At 38.7% G+C, this 22,935-nt stretch overlaps 1 protein-coding gene and 1 pseudogene across 2 annotated transcripts in view; one reads left to right on the top strand and one right to left on the bottom strand.

Annotated features, from left to right (window-relative positions):
- LOC145479208 (integrator complex subunit 3-like) overlaps positions 1-22,935 on the top strand; it is a 306,674-nt gene that overhangs the window by 2,320 nt on the left and 281,419 nt on the right. The window lies entirely within an intron of this gene.
- Positions 12,459-13,145, bottom strand: LOC145479627 (uncharacterized; annotated as a pseudogene).

The following is a 22,935-nucleotide window of genomic DNA, read 5'->3' on the forward strand; positions in this document are numbered from 1 at the left end:
AAAATTGTACTGTTTGGACCTGTATTTTTGAAGCTGCGGGAAGCAAGGCGGAAGGAAACATTTCATACAATTACCGATTTCACATTGTCACCCATTTTAAGTTGCAACTCCAAATAACCAATGTAAGTTGTTCTCAAAGTTTGCAGTGAAATTCGTCCGATAAGTGAAAAGGATGTGTTCTGTAAGCAGTCAGCAGATAATGTTACACAGTCATATTTTTGAAACTTGCACAGAATCTTTGTCACACTGCTGGCTTCCAAACCTTCGAAAAACTCTGTGAGTCTAACAATTTTGTTACCATGTTATTCTAAAGGATTAATCCTCGACTTTTATCTAAATCGAAAGAGAAATGTGTTGGTTAGCAGTGTACAGTTGCGACCTATTTGCATTTCAGTGTAGCGGTCATAATGCTTCTTGATCATGATCGATCACACAACTTTGCTGGTTATGTTATAAATACTGTGGGATTGGAAGATATGGGTTGTTGGTAGTATTTCTACAAATTGCTGGTTAGCTTTAACCAGAAAATTTATGAAAATAGCGTTTCAAAGTCTGCGGAACAAATTCTATTGAGGATTCTTCAATGGTTCTAACAGATGGCAGTTTGCTTGTTTCGGTTTGACAAAATCAACCATCGTTTACATCTTTGTTGTACCATTAGCCGATCATCGTCAGTAAATTGTACAGTATATTTGTCTTTAAATCTGGGATACTGCTGCAACAGCCGATAGCACCTCTGGAAGGCGTTTCTGCGTACTTTTCGAATGTGTATTGCACCATCCTGAAGGGAATGAGAAGACGTGAGATATCTAACCTTCCTGGGTAGATGTCACAAGAGCTGCTGGACCCATTCTCCTCAAACTTGGTCGTGAAACAAAATGGCGGTGTTTTGGAGTTATTTTCGAGATTTCATTGGGGCACAGAAAATCGAGGATTTAACTGAATCCAAAATTTTTTTTGCAAAAGTATTTCAAATAACAAGAAGATTCATTTTAGGGAAAAAAAATTTGGGGTTAGGTGCACTTTAAAGGAGCTAGGTCATGGTCGCGCATGCGCGTGCGGTCACGAAAAAGTTTGAAAGTTTTAGCCTCAAACTTTCAAAATCGTCGGCGAGGACATATTCGTAACTTTATCAAGAAATATCTTTGTCATCCTTGAGTGATCTATTCTTTTGATAGCGGTTATAAGTCAATTGATTGATATAGAGTATTTACATGTAGATTTTGGCTCGTGTTCGATGTTTTGTGAGTGAATTTTCGTGGATGTTGTGATGCAATGTGATGTCTTCTTGAGGCGGTCGGCGATCTGCAAGTGGTCGGAAGAGGATTTACACTTCAGTTTCTGAGGGAGTAACGTTTTGGCAAAAAGGCCATCGTAGGATTTTGCTAGAGTGCTGCTTTTATTCCTCGTCAGTATCTGCGATGACTTATGGCGAATATCGGAGTGACTCAGCGTTTGCTGGCCACCTTCTTTCCCTAGAACGACGAAGGCAAGTACCTTTCGTTTATCTTTCACATGCATTTTGCCACTTTGTTTGTACCATTTATCTGGTCATTTTACATGTTTCCTATTCTTTTGCCTCTCACATAAAGGAAGCTAAGTCAGTAGAGGAAAATACAAGACGAGAGAAGATACTGAAAGATAGCTCTTCCGCAAAATGACGGTGCCATGTTGAAGGTGAGCTGATATATAAAACTGTAAACAAGTTGCCACACGCAACTTTGACTTCAAGTAGAGGAGCAATAACTATTTGTAGTCGTTTCATTTAATTTATTTCGCCATTTTCTTCTTATATGTTTCCTTCGAAGTCAATACAACCTGTTTACTTATTTTAATGTACTCTAACTGGGCATATGAACTAGATTTTTCTACAAGTGAAATTTCCCCTTTCAAAACAAAATAATTTGCCACCTACATTTAGTATGCCTTGCTATTCTGTATATTTTACAAGTGTGTTAATTAGTGCATCATCAGGACTATTATTACTTTAAACTCTTGGCTCTGTTGTTGTAAGGGTGGATGATCAGCCATAATCATAAAGGCCCAGTCAAGTAACTGATGTTTTTTCAGTCATCCTGCCCTCCACATGTTACATTTATTATCCAAATATACAAAATTCCCTTTGTGCTCTGCATCCTTTTCAGTAATGCTCAAAATTTAATTTGACGTGACTTTGCATTTATTTTGATAGTTTTTTTTATATTTGTTACTGTTTTGTTTGTTGCATTCAAACATTGACTATATTATGCAGCTGAGCCAATAAAGTATATGTATAAATAAAATAAATAAAATAAAGTGTCTTTATTGTTCAAAAGATAAACTTACATATCTTATGTATGCATGTATGGTTAGTGCACTCATCCCTGGAGCAAGGGGTCCTGGTTCGAGCCCTGGCCGGGGACATGGTGTTGTGTTCTTGGGCAAGACACTTAACTCTCACAGTGCCTCTCTCCACCCAGGAGTATAAATGGGTACCGGTGAATTGTTGGGGAAACCTAACAAATTGCGGGGGGGGGGGGGGGGGGGGCAGGGGTGACCTGCAATGGACTGGCATCCCATCCAGGGGGATTAGAAATACTCCTAGCCTCTTCATGCTACAGAAACTAGGATAAGCTCTGGCAGCTATGAGCCATCAGCTCCAAGGCTTCACTTATGCATATATGTACTGATTGTATGATTAATATGTGTTGTGTTCAATGTCTTTGTTGCAGAGAGGATACTGATGTTACAGCGAGTTCTCCCAATGTTGATATTACAGGCATATCAGCATCTTATTGAACATATAAGGAAGTCCTGTTTACAAGATATGGCCTCTTTTAGAGCATCTCCATGGGAACAGTTGTCTTTCAATACTGTCAAATTATTTTTCTAATACAGTGTAGATGCTTAAAATCCAAATTGTCCTCAAACATACAAAGTGTTTATTTTTTACAATGTGTACCAATATTCTTTCATTTCAATGACATGATCAAGCCAGTTTTTACTTCTCTCCCACACTAAAATAAATTACATCTCCACTAAAGTACATGTATATAGTCAATAAAATTTATTGATTACTATTTGGTGACCGTGCTGACCATGACTAGTTACTGAATACAGTATGTCCCAGGGTGTTTGATGAAAGCAAAGTCTTTTGGAACCACTGGATATTATGAAACATTGCTAGCAAAAAATGGAAAAATTGCACAGGTCAGGTACTAAAACCAGAAACAAAATAACCAAACCAGGGCTGCAAATAATTTTTTTCTCTTGAAAGGACATATGTCCTACTAAAACACCATCTTAGTCAGACAAAACAAATTGTGGTCGGGCATCACCGAAAAAGTAAGATTTACTAACAGTAGATCTTTATTCACCCTTACCGTAAAGTAATTTACGATCAAAAATTGTCAAGACATCATGTCCACCCACAGTTGGGATTTTGTTGGACATGAGCAAATTTTGGTCGGCCAATGACTGATGACCGACTGTTATTTGCAGCCCTGCAAACAAAATGAAACAACAAGATAGCACTCAGGTTAGTTCTATAAAACCCTGGTTAGCCTGAATAACACTCAGGTTGCAGTTGGCTGTTGACAGTTGTGAGGAGTTTCTTTTCAGTGGTTTTGTTTTGGGTTTTGGCACTGCCATCAGTTGTAGAGAAATATTTTTAAAATTGCACAAGCCTGCCTAGAGATGTAGCTTGAAAATCTGGCTCATTAAAAGTCCCAGTGTGCTCTTCTAGTCTATACCTTGTTTTATTGATCTTTTCTCTGTCTATACCTTGAAGTTATTGATCTTTTTTCGGTATTGATTTTTTTTCTAGTAATAAATATTGGCCTTGTTATAAAAGTAACAAATTCATGAACTAGCTGTTGGTGAATTTTCAGCTCAGAACCATGTATTGAGCATGCATTTTATTTCGGCATAATGAACCAACACCCATCCTGAATGTGCAATGATAAAGATGAAAAAAAGGTGTGGAGGTGATTTACATTAGCAAAACAAATGCCTCTTCCACTATTACTATAAAATAATACTTTCTTTGTAGGCTTTTCTTTAGGGGGAAAGAACTTGTTACTTGCATTTGTTTTGGTTTAATCAGCCCTGAATCCCAAATAAACTCCAGTGTAAGGGATATTGCCAATGGATAACTGTTACTACACAGGAAGGGCACACCTGGTTTCCTTTCCCCAGATAACCGTATCTATGGAGAACATTTTGCCAATAGTCTGCGTTCATGAAGACATGCATGCTATTGTCATCGCAGTCTATTTCTTGTGGCATAATTTGGTACATGCCACACCTGCACCATGGTATTGCTGAGTTGCTAGAAGGAGGTACAGGGTTAGGCATTCCATCCACACTTGTCATCTGTCCTTCTGTGGATGTACCCGGGGTGCGTTGAGAAATGTTGCTTTCACTGATGGTCTCATCCAGATTGTCAATTCTTCTAGGCAGGCTTCTCGCACACGGCTTGCACACATTGCTTCATCAAGCATTTGAATGAATTCCTAAAAGAACATTATGGAGGTAATCACCAATAAAGTACAGTACTGTAAAGTATTTTGTGCTGGCCTGACAAAATTAAGTGTTGTAATTGAGTTATTTTAGGTAGAGCCAACAACTGTCAAAGATTCAAGTTCGACAGCTTGCTAGCAAGCACAGAGTTTTTGCCAATTCAAGTGGGCCTAGAAATAAAAAAAAAAGTGTAGGAACAAAACAAATCTTGCCTTGCTAAACTTTATGCATTTGCATTGGTGCTCAAGCTTTGATTTTTGTGGTCTTTTTCCATATTTAGGCATATTTTTGTTCTTGGAATAATAACAAATAAAAACATATTTCTATACAAGCAGACCCTTACATCTCTATTTTATTTTATCCTCTCCTGCTCTTCACTTGGCCTGTTGTCAGTCTGGTATGGCTGTGTTTTTCAGCCACAAATGAAGCTGTACGTGCACCAGCCTTGATATGAAAAAAAGAGTCATGTCAAAGCTGTTGTACTTTGTATATGAAAAATCAAACTCTCCTAGAAACCTTCTCAGCTCAAGGAAAAGACAATTCAAACTGCAAAAACTCAAAACTGCTCTATGCTTGGTGAAATGTTTGGCCTGAATGAAAAAGACATGTTGTACACATGAACATATGTACATATGAAGACTTGAAGACAAACAGAACCAAAAATAGCCAGAAATCTAGTCGTTCCATTCGCGTGCAGCCTTCAATACCAACTTACAAACTATGTGACATCAAAGCCAAGTGCATAAATAAGGAATCTCACCGTGTTTTCGACACGGATTTGCTGTCGAACCACACATGCACTCACTTCCACATCTTGCAAGGGCAGCCACGATTTGCATTTGTTTTCTGTTTTGTGGAACAAGTGCTCTTGCATGAACAGGAGATGCAATTTTCCTAAGAGGATAACAACAGAAGAAAGAGAAAATGGACGTTGTGTTGGAGCATATCCCCAGAAACTACGAAACAGTTCACACATTTAAATCTGTCATGTAATGGAGTCGAAGGAAACTCACCACCGTAGCCTTTCTTGCCTCTTCTGCGTTCATAATTTTGCCTCTGCGATAAAAAAAGTAGATCGACGAGAAGAAATCCACACACGCGACAAAAAGACGTAATAATTTTGACCAGGAACGGCTAAATTCGCGCAAAATTTAACAACTCCGATAAATTCAAGATGGCGGATGCATTTGAATCTCAATGAGAACGGAGCCAAATTTCGCACATGCGCGGGTCATGACGTAGCTCCTTTAAAGTGTCAACTTTGATACCAAAAATTAGGTCAGTTGGAGAAAGGCTGAGGGAGGTGACATTTTCTTTGTTGAACCATTTTATGACCTCTAAAAAGAATAATTGGCTCCATTTACAGCCATAGAAAGTGTGAAGCATGGAATCATTCATTTCACAATATTATATGGACACTTTGTGCCCTCTGCCTTACCAAAATTTAATAATTCCTTTCTGGCAGGGCTCAAAATAACGGCTGGTCAGCGGACAATGTCCGGCCAGAATGGTGAATTGACTGGCCAAGAACTTCACTTACTGGCCATGTTGACCAGTCACGTCATGTTGAGACAGTCACGTTGTTCATTCTTAAATACCGTATTTACCCTTGTATAATGCGTGCCGATGTGTAATATGCACCCTAATTTTTTACCATAATTTGAAAAAAAATCCCCCAAAAAACCAAAGGTTTATCTTTGCAAACTTATATTTATTGAATTAACTACAACTGGAAAATAAGAAATGAATTTACAATAACATCTAGAATCATTCGCTAAGGTACAACAGTTCTTGATCTATTAATTAAACTTATTTACAAACGGCCTAGACGTGGTCAAAAACTACCAAACTACAAATACACGTGGTAATTACCCCATAATTTTCACGTTTTTGATTCTATTTACCAGAAATGAAACTAATTATAGCTGTAATAGTTTGAACCAATCGTAAATTCAAAAGCATGTTATGAAACCTGCAAATATTTGTACTGGTAGTCACAGCACTAAGACAAGCATTTCAAGTTTGGCGTCTTTCAAACGACGAAACCTTCGAAATCCAACTCAGAGTCTGATCGAAATAGTTCCCTGATGAAGGAATCGTCAAGTTCTTCGGTGTCCTCAGGTGCAGTATAAACCATATTGTCCTCTGTTCCATCCAAATTATTCGTGATGCCACATTTCAGGAAAGAGGCCGTGACCATTTCAGGTGGAATGGCATTCCACGCTTCGGAAATCCAAGAGCAGATCAGTTCTTCTGAAGGCTTCTTCTGTTGTCCTGTTGCAGTAAACTCATGTATACCATCCGCCATCCACTGCATCCATTTCTACCTAACCCCATCTTTGAATGGATTGTTTAATGATACATCAAGCAGTTGAAGAATTGAAGTTAATCCACCAGGAATTATGGCAAGATCAGTGTTTCCACGTTTGAATGACGATTTCACACTGTTGGTCAGGTGGGCTTCGAATGCATCATAAACAAGCAGGCTTCTCCTTCTCCCCAGGCCACCTATCTGAGCACGCCACACTTTCTTGATTCAAGGATCGAAATCACACACTCTTTATTGGTAGTTTGCTTTATTAAAGTTATTGAAAACCAATTTGTGGGAAGCTTTTGTTTATCATATGCTAATGAGAATTTGGGTAAACAATGGGATCCGTGTATAATACACATCGGAAATTTGAAGGTTAATTTCAGGAAAAAAAAATTGCGCATTATAGACGGGTAAATATGGTAAACAATCAAATCCTCAACTGCAAATTTTAGATTTTTAATCTCCTTTTTATTATGGCCTCTCACATGAAAACATACTCCAACGGGTATCTGTTTGAATGGCTAAAAATCAATCGCTGTTTGTCATGCGTTCAAGATTGATTGGAATGCCATTTGAACAGCTGGGGTTATCCATTCAGAAAATATTTACCCGTTCGAACAAATGCTGCTATTAATTTTCATCTTTTAGGACAGCAGCGGTTTTCAATTCAGAATTCAAAAGTATTCAGCCTTTCGAACAGCAGAGGTTTTCCGTATGCAAAGAATCCGATCAGATTCAGCTTTTCGTGATGGTTTAGGTTTGCCCAACTGTCACACTTTTGCCACAGAGCACCTCTCTTCCGTCAGAGTATATTTCAAAGGTATTGCTTTACAGATGTCAAGATATTTGTTGTTTCTTTCACTTTCACTGCACAAAAATTGACGAACAAGGCGCCAAAACAAAACTTTTTGCTTGATTGTCTAGTTGTTTCCAACTTAGACACTATTGGACTCTGGGGCATCAAAACACGCACTTTGCAGTCTGCTTTCATTTCCATGAAGTCTTAAATGTGACATTGAGCATGCACCCATTATCTAATTTAGAACCAACCAATAAGTTATTGTTACAAAACAGACAAAAATAATTATGTACCAACAAAAGAGTTGAAGGTCTTTATATCAGTATCTGTATCTGTAAAGTTATTTTGTTCGCGAATGAAATTTGAGACACTCTCGACTCGTTGCTTGGTAAAATCTGCTGAATGATGGTCTTAAGTTCTTCGTGAACGAAAACTCTCTCTGATATGTCTACAACAGAGTTTAGACTTTTTATTGCTTACACTTTAGAACTTAATTTTAGTCACATCATTAAGAAACTTCCCAACACTTGTTGTGTAACTGTAGCTGTATTCGTAGTAATGCGATGATTTGTTGTGCATTTGCACAGGTGAGAATCGAGGAAACAGAAACTTCTTCTTCAGCTATATTTGTTTACCCAGTCATTGCTGAAGCCCAAAATTAGGATCTGCTGATGCATGTTTGGTTTCATTGACGTTTTGACGGACATAAAAACTTTGTAGAACATCAAAACAACGGCTCATGGAATTCAATATACCAACAGAAAAATTTGAAGTTTCATAAAACATGCATCCGTTCAATACTTTTTCTTTGGCAGGTGGCAAGAATTCCACCAACAGTGTGCCACTTCATCAAGCTGCTGAGCCCTGCTAAGGCTATCTTTGGTTAAGTTTTAAGCTTTTCTTTGTAGTAGGCCAATTTTTTAATGGTCTAGCAACGACTGGAACAAACAAATTATATTTGTGGGTTTAATTACGTGAACATTACTTAATTTTTTTTAAATATCTTGACCAGTCAGAAATGAGACGTGACTGAGCTTAATTACTTTGGCTTGTCAACATGACTGGCCATGGTCCGAAAATTATTTTGAGCCCTGTTTTGGCGACTACTATTCTTAGTAAAAGTAAATATCCACCACTATTCACCTCCACTTCATTAATAATTGTTAATTAGCTTAATGTTTTGTCAGATGTTTCTACCTTTTATGAGGCCTGTTTGGTCAGGGTTGATTAGAAGACTTAAGACTTTTTCCAATCTCTCGGTAATAGCTTTTGACGTAATTTTATCGTCTATGTCTAATAACGTTATCGGGTGCCAATTAGCAAGTGTGGAGAGGTCGGAGTCCTCTTTGGGTATAAATGTAATTACGCCTCTCCGTTGTGAGGGTGGCATTTCACCCGCTCTGTACAAAGCTTTGAAACTGTCAACAAGATCCTGACCCAATAAATCAAAAAAGCAGTTGTAAAATTCCCAAGTAAATCCATCCTCGCCTGGTGATTTACCTCTACAAAATGTGCATAAAATATCTTTACACTCCTTGAGAGTGATTTCTCTGTCTAACTCACTCACTCGCCGACTCTTCAAGTCTGGGTAGTTCTAGATTTTTGATGTATAGAGCTCTTTATAAAACATTTCAATTTCTTCTAGATTTCTTCTTCTTTGATTGCTGACTTACCCTCTGGATGCTTCAACTCCTTTATTGTTTTATGACTGTAATTTTGTTTTTCCAGGTTGAAGAAATATTTGGTCGGTTTTCACCCTGCTCAATCCATTGTGTTTTAGAACGAACAATTGAACCCTTTCCCCTGTTTTCATAGATGAGGCAAAGTTCCTGTTTCAACTGGTTATGTTCAGCTTCTAAGTAATTAACCTGAGGGCTGTCGACACTGCTAGCACTGGAAATGAGTTGGTCTAGATTGCTCAGTCTCTTCCTGAGATCTCTCTCTTTCTATGAATATTTTTTGCTTTATTTTTTGCAGGAGGGATTGTAAGACCTCTCAGCTCCATTTTAACTAATTCCCATATGAGCCTTTTATCTTCTTGAAGGATGTTACTGAATACTGAATTTACAAGTGGTAGTTACAATAACAGTTAAAAATTGAAAAATCGTTTGCTGCTTAAAACACCACAATTTCCAGCAAGTATCTGCAAGTACTTGCAAGTAGTGTTGATTTTTCTGCAAACAACGTTTACTGCCAATAATTTATTTGAAAGTGTGGTTTATCTGATAATCTTCACCTTAACTAGTATTTAAAGAGATACTCTATACCTCAGAACAACATCTTAAAAAACGGTGGCTCATAACTCAAATAACACGTAGGGGCCAAACCACCCCCCTAATGTTTCATGAAGGCTATATTTGCTTGGTTTATATATTTCTGAACCAAGTTCGGCAGATGAGCTTTCTTTGTTCTCCAGTTTATAACTTAAATAACATGTAGGGGCCAAACCACCCCCCTAATGTTTCATGAAGGCTATATTTGGTTGGTTTATATATTTCTGAACCAAGTTTCAGATGAGCTTTCTTTGTTCTCCAGTTTATTTTAATTTGAAAGTAGTGACAAAATGTCAGATTATGACGTCATAATTAATGACGTCATCAAAAAGTGCTATAATTTTCTGTAAAATCTGATGTAAAGATCATGTCATTGGAAAGGCCTTGACTTGAGGAGTAAAATGCTGGAAACCGTTTTTTGCTATGATGATTATTTTTTCGAGATGTGGTAAATTAAATATTTTTTTGCTGTTCCCCCCGGAATTTGCTTAACGATACTGTCCTTAAGTCAGTCTCTCTGGTTTATTTTGTTCAGTTTTTTTCTAGGAAGGCTAATAATCTAGAAAAATAGAAAGCTTGATGTCAAAAATCGTATGGTTTTAGAAATTTGATTTTCGGCTTTGTTGATGGTATTAACAGTAGAAAATGGGTGACGTCATAGGTTATGATGTAACAAAACTAATTTTAACGCAGTAACACTAGAGGGATAATTTTTTATTCCGATTTTCTTCTTTATTTTTCCTTTAGTCATCTGGCACATCACATATACAACATAGCTGCATTTGCTGGAACAAAATTACAGCTCCAATTTGGGGATTTTTCTCAAGGGGGGGATGCCATATTTTGCAGAGGTAGTTTTCATGATTAAAAATGCCATATTTCATTTAATTTTTGTGATATGGACAAAATTTGTTCAGGTTTCAACTCCCCTTGATGTGCCCTTTCGAACACATTGTAAAAAATATGCATATTAAAAACTTCAAAAGTGTCAAAAAACATGACATCATCACTGACATCACAACTTTGACATTTACTGATGTTTTTCAAGTAAATATAATTGGCAATAGGTCTCCCGCTCATCTTCCAAGTTTGGTGTAGAAAGAGTCAATACTTTTTAAGTAATGCGAAATAATGTGAAATACCCAAGAACTGACGAAACATTTGGGGGGATGGTTTGGCCCCTATGTGCAAGAGGTATTGAACAGCTATAAGTGTTCAGTCTTTGTAATTTCCTGATTTGCCATTTGAGCTTTTAGTGTGTTACGGCATGTAATCCCATAGGACTGTCGTGCCGAAATTGATTTTTTTGCTGTTTTGCACTATTTTTGGATCGAATAATAAGAATCCAATGGGGTTCAAATTTTCAGACCCTGTCTTCCCATGTTCCTGGCTACTTAAGGATTTAATTTATACTAATTTGTGCTAATTAGATGCAAAAAGAGGTTTTGTGAATATCTTTGCTCTAACTCAAGATACATCGACCAAACTTGAAACAAAGCTTGATCTTGATGACTTACATCGTATGACTTAAATTGGTTACCATGGCAGCCATTGATGACGTCAGGATTAACTACCTGCTATTTTGGTGGTGGCCATCTTGGATCTCCCATCTTGGATTTTTGAACTGTCATTTTTCTAAAGCAAAACAGTGCATTTTTGATAAACTTTAACTGACAAATGATTGCCATTATGAGCGATGTCCAGTCCAGTGCAGAACTCTCTTTATTTTCCTTTTTTTGTTAAATGCATGTACTCTTTCAGTTTTCTCATACAAAAATATCAGACTTTTGTTAGTCCCATAGTAACAACGCGGACGCTATTCATCTTCTTTCTGTCGTGTATAATGCTAATGTACAGTTCCGTTAAAAGTGTTCATGCATAAAATGTGACTAAAGTTCTTATGCACTGAGAGCATCATCATCCTCTTCCTCGTCATCAACTCGTGTGTCATCTGTGAATGGATTTGTACAGTTTTTTCCAAAGCATTTACAAAGAGGAGTGCATGGAATTCCGTTCTTGAAACAGCCACAGCGTCCCTTGTAGTCTTACTTGCAGCCACATTTGGTAAGCTCAATAACAGCTTGGGGTGCAGGGAGAGACGGACACATAATGGCAACATATGCTCCTTGGTGTTCACTCCAGCCATTCTCTTTGATGGAAGGAAGATCTGGGCAACTGGTGGTATAGGATTTGTCGCACATGGTCATGAAGTTTGCGTGCGTGATGTGTGGGTGTAAGGAAGCATGCGTTGGAGGCAGCATCTCACCCTCCAAGTTCCTGGATCGAAAGAGCTCCCATCGAAATTCAGGAAGGGTGGTTGGTCTCACTTTGCAGTACACTTGGCCAACAAATTTCTCTAGGTCTTTAACTTGAGTTGGCAGTTCTCTGTTGGCTAACTAGTTTTGGATAAGACCCTCACCAAGTTCTCTGAAACAGTCGATCGTGGGATGGTCATGTAAGCTTTTGCCCAGGACTTCTTCGTGATACCAACAAACTTCCCTTCCCAGTCGGCTCTGGCGAAGTGGTGCAATCCAGTCAGACCTTGGCACTTGCGTATTCCAATCACTTGGATTCACTGAATAACATCAATCTCTCTGTAGTTTCTGCCCTTGCCTGTCAAAAGCTTTAGGCTATTCAGGTTTCCATGATGACCCCTTGAAACCAAGTCGAGCACCAGGACTAGTATGTTAGTGTCCGGTGAGGATACACAAATCTCATGAGGCAAATGCTCATCTATTGAACGCAACACCTGGTTAGGAATCAGTGTGTCCGCTTCTTCATGGGTGTGTTCTTCTTCACAGTCGAGATATCTGATTTTGTTATCGTAAACCATGATCAGCTTGATGGCTGTGTTGCTGGAGAAGCACGTTAATAATCCATTGGCGAACAAAGTGACGAGCATGCTTTTGGACTCTGAGGATGACAGGAGGTCCTTGATGGACATGGTGAGCCTCATTTCCGGATGTATCTGGAACTTGACAGATGTTGTGGATCTTTTTTGGCATGTCTTGTTCTTCAAGGAGCTTTCCAAGTAGCGATCAAACACTACTCACCATTCATTAAAACCAGACACCATTCGCTCAATACACTTGATAAATGATTCTTGGAGGTCAGAAATCTTCAGGATAGTGCTTGTTTTTTTCAGCCCTGTATACAAATCATAAATACAAAATTTTGTACAAAATATTATTATTATTACTATTATTATTATTATTATTATTATTGATGTTATAGTTACCTTGGATGATGGCCATAGCATTAATAACAACTATTCAATGTAGATTTCCTGTTGCTGGCGGTGTTTCTAGTTGTGGCTGTGGGTTGGCTTCCTCTATCAAATGCATCAGGTTGGCTTTGTCAGTTGGAATATAAAGAGATCCATCAACCGTGCATAAGGAACGTGGCACCACTGCCATCTTGTACTGACTGATGTTTCCTTGAGTCTTGGCAAAAGCTCTGGCTGACTTCCTTGGATTATGAGAAACCTTCTGAGTAACTCCCGTTCTTTGCGCAGTTCTATGACTTTGTCCCCCACATGAACTTTAGTTTTCTTCATCCAGTTTGAGAAGGTCTTCAGTTTCAGCTTTTTCATAGCGTCCCATAACGACTGCTTGGAAGATGGCAACAGTCTGTCTTTAACGAATTCTTCAAACCGCTTTTGGCCTTTCTCTGCGTAGCACAGGATATCTTCCTTTGCTTTTTATGGTACAAGAGCAGACAACACGACACTCTTCAAGGGAGACCCTAATGTAAATGGGTTGCCTTCACAGTGCAGCTCTATCGACTGGCAGAGTTTCATGGCGTTTTCTCGCATTCTTAAAGCAACATCCCCAGAGAGCTGATAGTGCTTGTTTCGCCCTGGATACTTTAGGAAAGCTGTTGAGATACTGCTTTACCATACGGGTGAGATGCGGTGACGTGATAAGAAGGCTGTCAAGGGCGGCTTCGTCTTGACTTAACCCGACCATACCTCTGTGATGCTTTAATACTTTGATCTCCTGTTCTAGCGTCTGATCTGAGAACAACCTTGTGAACGGGATCTCTGACTTCGCTACAACAAAGTCCCCGGACTTTAATGCCTCCCATGTCATAGGGTCCTCATGCTCAAGTGCATTCATTAGCGTAAGGTGAACTGACATTAACGGAGCGTAGTTGAGCAGATCATGCGCAAAGAAGTACCTTATGAGGCATTCCAATGCTGCCAGGTAGCCTTCCCAGTCCCCAGCACGGTAAGCATGAATGAGCTGTAACAGGTTGTCCACTTTCTTGAGGTATTCTATCAAAAATCTCGCAAGATCCTCAAGTCCTTGTTTCTCACGCTCTTGTGGTTTGATCTTTTCAGAATACCAGGACTGGATGTCGTCATAGATGTTAACCATCTCTGGACTGCGCTCGTGGACGGCCTCTCTAAAGGCCATGCACTGTGCGCGAGGTATATCCTCATTTGCGGCAAGGGTGGTGAACAGATGGTCAAATCTCGTCATCAAGAGTGCCAGGCTGGTTGTTATGTGGTACTCAACGGCATGCGTGTATGGTTTGCTGCTATATATCCCATGAAGAGCTGCAGAAGTGTAAATTCCACTTTCAATGGCACACGTATCAATGCCACTTCCGTCAAGAGTCTTTCCAAGAGATTGTAGTGCAGCAAAGGTGATGTGTAAAACGCCAGCTTGCAGAAGATTTCCAGTTATGGTTGCCTACTGACCGCTGAATCTGAAGGGCACGGCTGTACAGATCCAAATCAAGAGTAATGACAGTCTGCCTCTCAGGGCCAATGACGAAAGCAGAAATCTCCTGTGTTAGTTTCAAGACGGTATAGAGAGTAGTATAGTCTGTTGGTGAAGTCCTGAACAAAGGAGCAATCACCTTTGAGTGTGTCAGCTTGTTGACCTGATTTTCAGGGGAGTGCGACTTAGTACAGGCCCATGTTGTAAGGACCTCTTTCTTCACTGTCTTCTTTCTTGTTTGTGTTTACTCTTTCACCACAAGAATTGGCTCACCAGAATCTTGGACATTTTCTGATTCAAATTCACTTTGGTCTTGGTTTTCATTGATTTCTTGCCGTTCTCGTTTTGCCGTCAGGAGAGCATCTAGGCTCTCATCATTGGCGTCTTCAGTAGCAAGGTAGTTTGCGAATGCCCATGTGTGTGTGTGTAATCATTTGATATCAGCTCCATTCGGTTTCCGAGCTTGTAGGTCTCAAATCAAACTGGTTTGGGCTTGATGACTAGCTGTTCACAGTATTTCACTTCAAAGCCAACTTGCGATGATGCATCTGGTGCCTTTGGTGGGAGGGCGAGTGGTTGATTGACTGCCTCACCATCTTCTGCACGCTGGTTCAAAACAATCACTGTGCCATGTAATGTATTCTGTCCTGTTGGAGTGTCTTCTAAGTGGTCGATGTTGTTGACAGCGAACCAGATATTTACACCCCATTTAACAAAATCAGGAAGACAAAATCCTCCTGTTTCAACGATACGCAGAAGAACACTCTGCTTGACGTGCTTTTCGATGTCAAGGAGGAATTTTGTAGTCACTTCCGATGTACACGTCCGATAGGGTATTGACGAGCTTCTTGTTGCGCACTCTTGAGCGAATAGCGAGGTGCAGACCGACTGAGAGGGGCGTTTTCATGGTCTGTTTGAATCCTTCATTTGCCTTAGGTTGATGTTTGACTTGACGATCAGTTTTCGTGTTTTGGACAACAAACTGACACGCTACGTCAACCATTTTGTTGACTTCCTTATCACGCATCCCTGAAACATTGAGTGCCTGGGAGCCAAAGAGCAGATGTGTGAGAAAAAATTGGATTAAAGGCAGATTCGGAAAATCTTCAAAGCTTCCAGTGAAGGCCCACTTCTATTGCTGCATAATTTCTCCCCGCAACATCCGGGCCATGGTTTCTAAATGCTTAATCGTATCCCTACTATCCATTTGAGCTGACAGTACATCGATAGCCTTACTGACTGCTGCTGGCAATACAACTTTGTCAGGCTCACTTTTGCGCAGCGACTTAACAAACTGCAGATTTGGAAGCCGCTCACTTAAAAGTTGTTTCAAGTACTTTCGGTAGTTTCCTGACTTGGTTATTTTCATCGAATACCTCTTTGCACCTCTCAGTCGCTCAATCATGCCCCTGTTAACAATTGGTTTGCGGCACTCACTGTGGTAGTACGCAGATTTACATTCAACATCACTCAGGCTTGCTAAGCGGTCTGTAAGTGACTTGATGTCAGTCTGTTCCAAGGACAGTCGTTCTTTGCAGGACTCGTACAGATGCTCAATCATTTCAGGGTTGCTTATAAGACTCTTATTAGGGGAGGCACCCTCGTGGCAGATAATACACACCAAATCAGACATGATTACTTTGCTACTACTTGACTTTGAAATAACATCAGATTTCTTTTTTCCTCTCTGATGCTAAACAACAACAAATCAAAATAAAGAATTTTTGTGTCTGTACGCTTATGTGCTGCTCAAGCTAACAAGTTTCTTTTCAGGGCTCCAAATTGTGAAAATATGGCTAGAGTTTGGAGTTTTGCAGCTGTTTTTTTTAGGTGTGAACGTGCGCTAATAAATGACAGATTTCTGGATCTCCAAGTAATTCAACTGCACCTAACTTTAAATACCCCTAAATGTTTCCTACTAGACGTTAAATTACGCCAATGCTTCGAGCCCTGCATTTTATTCTTATTCAATTATTAAATCTTTGCTTTTTCTTGTGAAACAAGCTCTCAAACCTTTTTCCTTCAGATAAAACTGAAACTATGCTTACCTTACTCGTTCACTCTTCTCTGTTTGTGTCAGAAAGGAGAAACCCAGGACAGTACTAATTGGAATGAGACAGCAGTGTGTTTTTTCCGCCAGACAAGCCAAACTTAAATTTTTTTTTTGTATTTTATTTTATTCCTCCAATTCCTAGCTAATACATAGATATGTAAATATAACGTATAGAAAGTAAAGTGAATATAACTGGTTTCAATCTTACTTAAGTAACAGGAAACAGCAGGTACATGCAAATGGTGGTGTTTCTGACACACATTTTATCTCCATTGGAGTGCCTCAAGGATCGATACTAGGACTTTTGCTGTTTATTATTTTCATTAATGACCTTCCAAAGTCTTCCACCTTTTTTTCTACAAGATTATATGCAGGTGATACATCTTTAACAGTTTCCGGACATGATCTTAACAGTCTATTATGTAAAATCAACAATCATTTACCTGCTGTCTACAAATGGTTGTGCCGTAATAAATTGACCCTAAATTTTACAAAAACTAAGTTTCTTATTTTTATGCCCTGTCAAAAGGAAAGTTACAATCTTTATCCACCACTAACTGTAGCAAATGTTCATTTAGAGAAGTCCTTTTATGTAAAATATCTTGGTGTGTATATTGATTGTCACCTTACTTGGCATGACCATATTGACTACATATGTGGCAAAATTAGCAAAAATATAAATATAATGGTTAAGTTGAAACATTATGTATCAAACTTAAATTGACTTAAACTCGTTTTTTCCCCGGGGAAAAAACCAATTTAAGTCGTACGACCTATGTCATCAAGCTTCGTTTCAAGTTCAGTCGATGTATCTTGAGTTAGAGCAAAGATATTCGCAAAACCTCTTTTTGCATCGAATTAGCATAAATTAGCATAAATTAAAGCCTTAAGTAGCCAGAAACATGAGAAGACAGGGTCTGAAAATTTGAACCCTATCAGATTCTTATTACTTGACCCAAAAATAGTGCAAAACAGCGAAAAATTCAATTTGCAAATGCTACATTTTGAGTAAAAGTGGAATATGGTGTAGAGCATCCCTTTAACCCCCTCGCCTGTCTCCAAGTAGCTGTTTCTATGCAACAGCAGCCACAACCTGGTTAATTGCTTGAACTTGCAACCTAAAGGAGGCGAGCGTGGCCATCAGTTCTTATACCTTTGGTGAGTTAAGGCTTGTCTATCCTAGTTAGAGATTGAGTAGAGGAACAGTCAAGAAGGTATTGTCACTAAGGCAGCATGGAGTGCATGGAGCCACCCTCATTCCCAGGCTTTCTCTCCTTTGCCTCCCTGTGTCATTGGGAGGAAGACCCTGGTTGCAGCTGGTCACGTGGCCACCCAGAATCTGGGTGGTAAAAACATCTGTTGGGTGGCAGAGTGTTTTGATTTTTTCTGTGGCAAACTTTGTGGGTTTCAAAACCTTGAGCAGTTGCTTAAAACTAACCGCTTTATTGGGGTTATGAAGTAGAATTTTGCCAATGAAGAATGCTACATTATTTTCGCCATCTCCAAAATATAGAAGACTTTTGTTCTCAAAGAAATTCGGCAGCAGAATTGGGCTTAAATTTTTTGATGGTTAGCACATGTAAAACGTCACGCACTGAATCGATGTGAAACCAGTGGATAAGTCTCTTGAATCTTTGAATACAGAGGTAATTTATTTTCTTCTTTATGCAGTACTTTGGATGTTAAAAATTATTTCTGTCACATGGCCGATTAGCCGACTTGCATTTGATTTACAGCAATGTAAAATAATTTACAGTTTTGTTGACATAAGCCTGCACTTATATTTCATTTTCATCAGGTTTATGTAAGTTTATATTTGGACAGATGTTTAACCACAGTTCCTTGGCATAGTCAAGAATTATATTTTGCAAAATGGTACTAAATAAAACACTGCTTTATATAGCGAACAATGTGCCGTGAAGTTAATTCAGGCAACACGAAACAGTGAAACAGTGTTACTTCTTAGTAATTCAACCAGCTGGAATTGAAATCAGAGTGATACTTCAATATGCTGGATATATGTAAATATATTTCATTTGACCTGTGTGAAACTTAGAATAGGAAATGGTGTATTTCAAAGGTGTATTTGCCTGTGAGTAGTTTAACATACATGTAGCGATGACCAGCGATTGCCTTTCTTTTGCTTCTCTTGAGATCGACAAAAATTGTTCGTTGACTCTATCCTGGTGGAAAAGTTTATGTCACAGGTGGTCACGTGACCAGCTGCAATCAGGGTCTTTCTCCCAATGACCAAGGGAGGCAAAGAAGAGAGAGCCTGGGAACAAGGTTGGCATGGAACATGACAGAGGAAGTGCAACAAAGGATGTCCTGGTTATTCAATACAGTCACATGTTTTATCTCCAGTTATCTGGATTTTCTTCTGGCACTGGTTCCAGGTGGGACATGGGAAGACAAAGTGTGGCTGACATAGGGCAACTCTTCCTCACTTAAATCTAACTCATATGCAAGTCTTCTCACCGTCCTTTATCCATCTCGTCCTGTAGCAATTGGCAAAAACAAAGCAGTGGATTTGTAGATGATACACTGAAAGCTGTGGCCACAGAACTGTACACAGGTTAAATGATGGAATAAAGAAATTTCACAACCCCCTGAGTGACTGACAAGCCCTATTTAGGATTACACTGTTCACCTTGATAGCATGATGAACAGACTAGAAAAGTTCTCTCAATCATTGCCTGCTTCACTTCATCCCAAGCATGTCCAGTACTCAGCACTTGTTCTAATCTAGAAGATTAATATTCAGGTCGTTGAAGTTGTGCAAAATAAGATTTACCATGGTACAATATGTTTCAGGTAGTGAATGTGGTTGCGCTGATGGATTGGTGGTTGCCTTCATTGACTGCATGAGACATTGCATACACTAAGTTTTTCGAGATTGAGGAAAACTGGCGTAAAACAGAGTGAGAAAATAAACACAATTATCTTGCCAAAAGAACTTCTTGTTGAACAAGCTATTTTAAAAAAGGATAACAGTTGCTTTTCATGAATTACTTAAATCAAGGTTAAATTATTAACAACACATATGCGTGTCAGTTAACTATGCACTAAAAAATTGGGTTTAAAGCTTTACACATAAATTTCTCAAGCCAAGAGGAGAACTTTTTACAGTTAATGCTTCATTTGTTGTTACAAGAAGCAAAAAATGTTCAGTATTTGTTTGTGCATGATATCCCACCCAGGTACATGTGACTATTTCAACCTGGTGTCTGTTGTTAATACTCGCTAAGAGTGCCATTTGGCACACAACATCATAACTTTGTGAATATTTGAGAGATTTCTATGAATTTTTGCCATGAAAATTGTCTTGTAAAGATCTGCTTATTGAAGGCATAAAATTGTGACCCCATCCTATCTAAGATATGGTTGACCAACCCCATAATTTTACAATTTCTTTTTTGAGATGCACATGGAATGCAAGACTTGTTTCACATCAAACTATGTACTAAGACCTGCTAAATAAGCTACAGTTCGGGGGCATACCTATGATATTTGAGAATTGATACATGTTGGAAGCTTTTCATTTTCACATTTCAAAACAATTTCTCTCAAAATAACTTCCTCCTTCATGGTTGATGATGTCACTTCTTAAATAAGCTGATCAGTGGCTTTTAAATGGTATATTGCACACATGCAGAGAGCCTTTATTTGCTGATTTAGGAAAAACTGTTGATTGCCTTAGGGGGTAAAGGAGTAATTTTATTGAGCAAAATTGTACAGATTTGCATGCTAGATGACTCATGTATTTCTAGCTGGGGTTGTCTTTGGGTAACCAGGCTTGTAAGTTCACTAATCCAGGTAGCTATCAGCCACAGAATTTAGAAAATGGATTTGCCTGTGAACAGTGGCAATTTTGAGGCCAATGTGCACAGTAACTTATTAATTGATAGGTATTAATCCACACAGTATATCATTCTTTAATTTAGTTACTGAGCAAGAGGGGAGAAAAGTGGAGTTAAAACTCACTGGCATGGTTAACCCATTGACACCAGAGCTTTTTGGCAAAGATGCAATTTTTGGACATTTTGGACATTTTTAGCCTGGGTTTGAGCCGAAAAAAGGAATTTACGACATGGCAGCATGCCTAGCATCGTGTTTTCTGACATTTTTGCTCGCGTGTGCAGAAGTCAAAATTTCAAGATATTTTTTGGACAAGAAAGTGACCTAGTATGTCTTTAAGCTTTTCAGGTTTTTTAATTATTTGTTTTTTGCCTCTCGTTTTCATCCATTTCTTATCTTTTTGCTGCAGCAGTTGAACTTGTACTGGGCTTGCTTCCAGTTCAAGAATTCCCGAGAAAGCATCATTGAGACGGACAATTCTTAGCATGCAGTGGGGCAACCTCGTTCCCCAGATCTCTCTCCTCTGCTTCCCTTGGTCATTGGGAGAAAGACCCTGGTTGCGGCTGGTCATGTGACCACCCAGAATCTGGGTGGTTAAAAAATCTGTTGGGTGGGAGGGGTGGCAGAGTATTTTGATTGTTGCCGTGACAAACTTTATGGGTTTCAAAGCTTGAGCAGTTGCTAAAAAATACACGCTTTATTGGGGTTCGAAGTAGAATTTTGCCGATGAAGAATGCTACAATTTATTTCTGCTGTGTCCCAAGAGACAAAGAAATTTAATTTTATTCATAAAATTAATGGATAGAAGTAGAAATGTATCCTCACTTGTTTGGGTTGGCAGGGGATCTCTTTGCACTAGACAAGTGACACGAGGCAGCCCAGCCCTTTGATTTCACCTACATGTATACCTGTTCTTTATTTAATCATAACAATTACAATTTCCTCAAATGTGATCGGTGCATAAACTGCTGTATTTTGCTCTAATTAATCTGCAAAGTCGCAATCGGACAGTGTAATCGGACAGTTGGCTGTAATCGGACACCTGTAATCGGACACCTGTAATCGGACAGTTACATGAGCCAATCATTTTAAGTCCTCTCCACTAAATCCACCAATCACAACATTGATTGCAATCACTATAGTAACCACTGACTGAGACTGACTTTAGTCTCTGGTGACTGTTTTGAAAGAGACTTAACAGCCATTTTGCGAGCTGTTCTCCATATTTTATAATTATGATATTTAAAATGACAATAAAAAGCTCTTTATCAAATGAAACTTTTACTTTTGTGGGAAATTGTAATTGTTATGATTAAGTGGTAACAGGACATTGTGTCGTCCAATTCGGTCTGTAATCATACTCGTGATTAACAAATCGGACTCCCGCTTTGTGGTTGTCCGATTTTGTTAATCACTCGTATGAATACAGACCGAATTGGACTCCACTCAGTCCTATTACCATTATAAACTGTGCGCTGACTTAGTGAAGTGGATGGGATTAATGCTTCGTATTTCTTAGGTAGTAGGATTCATTCCCAGTAATTAAGATTGAGTGTTATACCTTTTCTTCTTTTCATCTACGCTTTTGTTTACATACATGTACTAGTCAGGTGGTTATGTGAAAAAATTGTGCACTTTTGGCTAAAATCATCAAAATGTGTAGAAAGATGCAGATTTGTGAGGTAAATGGATCTGGATATGGAGCCACTGAAAAAAATCAATTTTTGGCGTGTTACGACGTTTTTCAAAAATGGCCGCCATTTTGAACCGGAATTAGAATTTATTTCTAACGTTAGGACTTGTTTGATATTACTTTTCTGCCCTTTCAAGACTTAATTCTATCGGTTGTTATCATTGTGGTCTTTGAAGGAAGAATTTGATGTTTTAACTTTAAAAAAAATGATGTATTTAATAACTTAAGTCAATTTTTCAAAATGGCCACCATTTTGTACTGGAAGTGAAAAGTATTTAAACCGCAAGAGTGCAAGAGGTTCAAATTGTTGTTTATTTCATTGAAAATTGCCACAAGCATAACCCAGGTTTACAATAATTAAAAAAAACCATAAAGCACTTACAAAACAAATTGACTCTTCTCTTCAACTTGAGGTTGACAGTACACAACTGAGTGAGATTTGTACAATCATTCTTTTCATGAAAACGTGACACAAGTCTGAGGCGTTAAGTAGATAACTAAATACGATTGACACAATCAGTGATCCACTTGTACCACACACACCCACACACACATTTGAGGCTTTACGTAGATGAATAAGTGTGATTAAACAATGAATCATTCTGTTCGTGAAAACTTGCTCGAACTAACTGCTATCATATCCACATTCGAGGGTCTTAGTAGCTACCTAAGTATGATTTACATAATTTTTTATTATGTTCATGTAAACATTTTTGAT

The sequence above is a fragment of the Orbicella franksi genome, chromosome 1 (genome assembly GCF_964199315.1).
Source record: "Orbicella franksi chromosome 1, jaOrbFran1.1, whole genome shotgun sequence".
Taxonomy (NCBI): domain Eukaryota; kingdom Metazoa; phylum Cnidaria; class Anthozoa; order Scleractinia; family Merulinidae; genus Orbicella; species Orbicella franksi.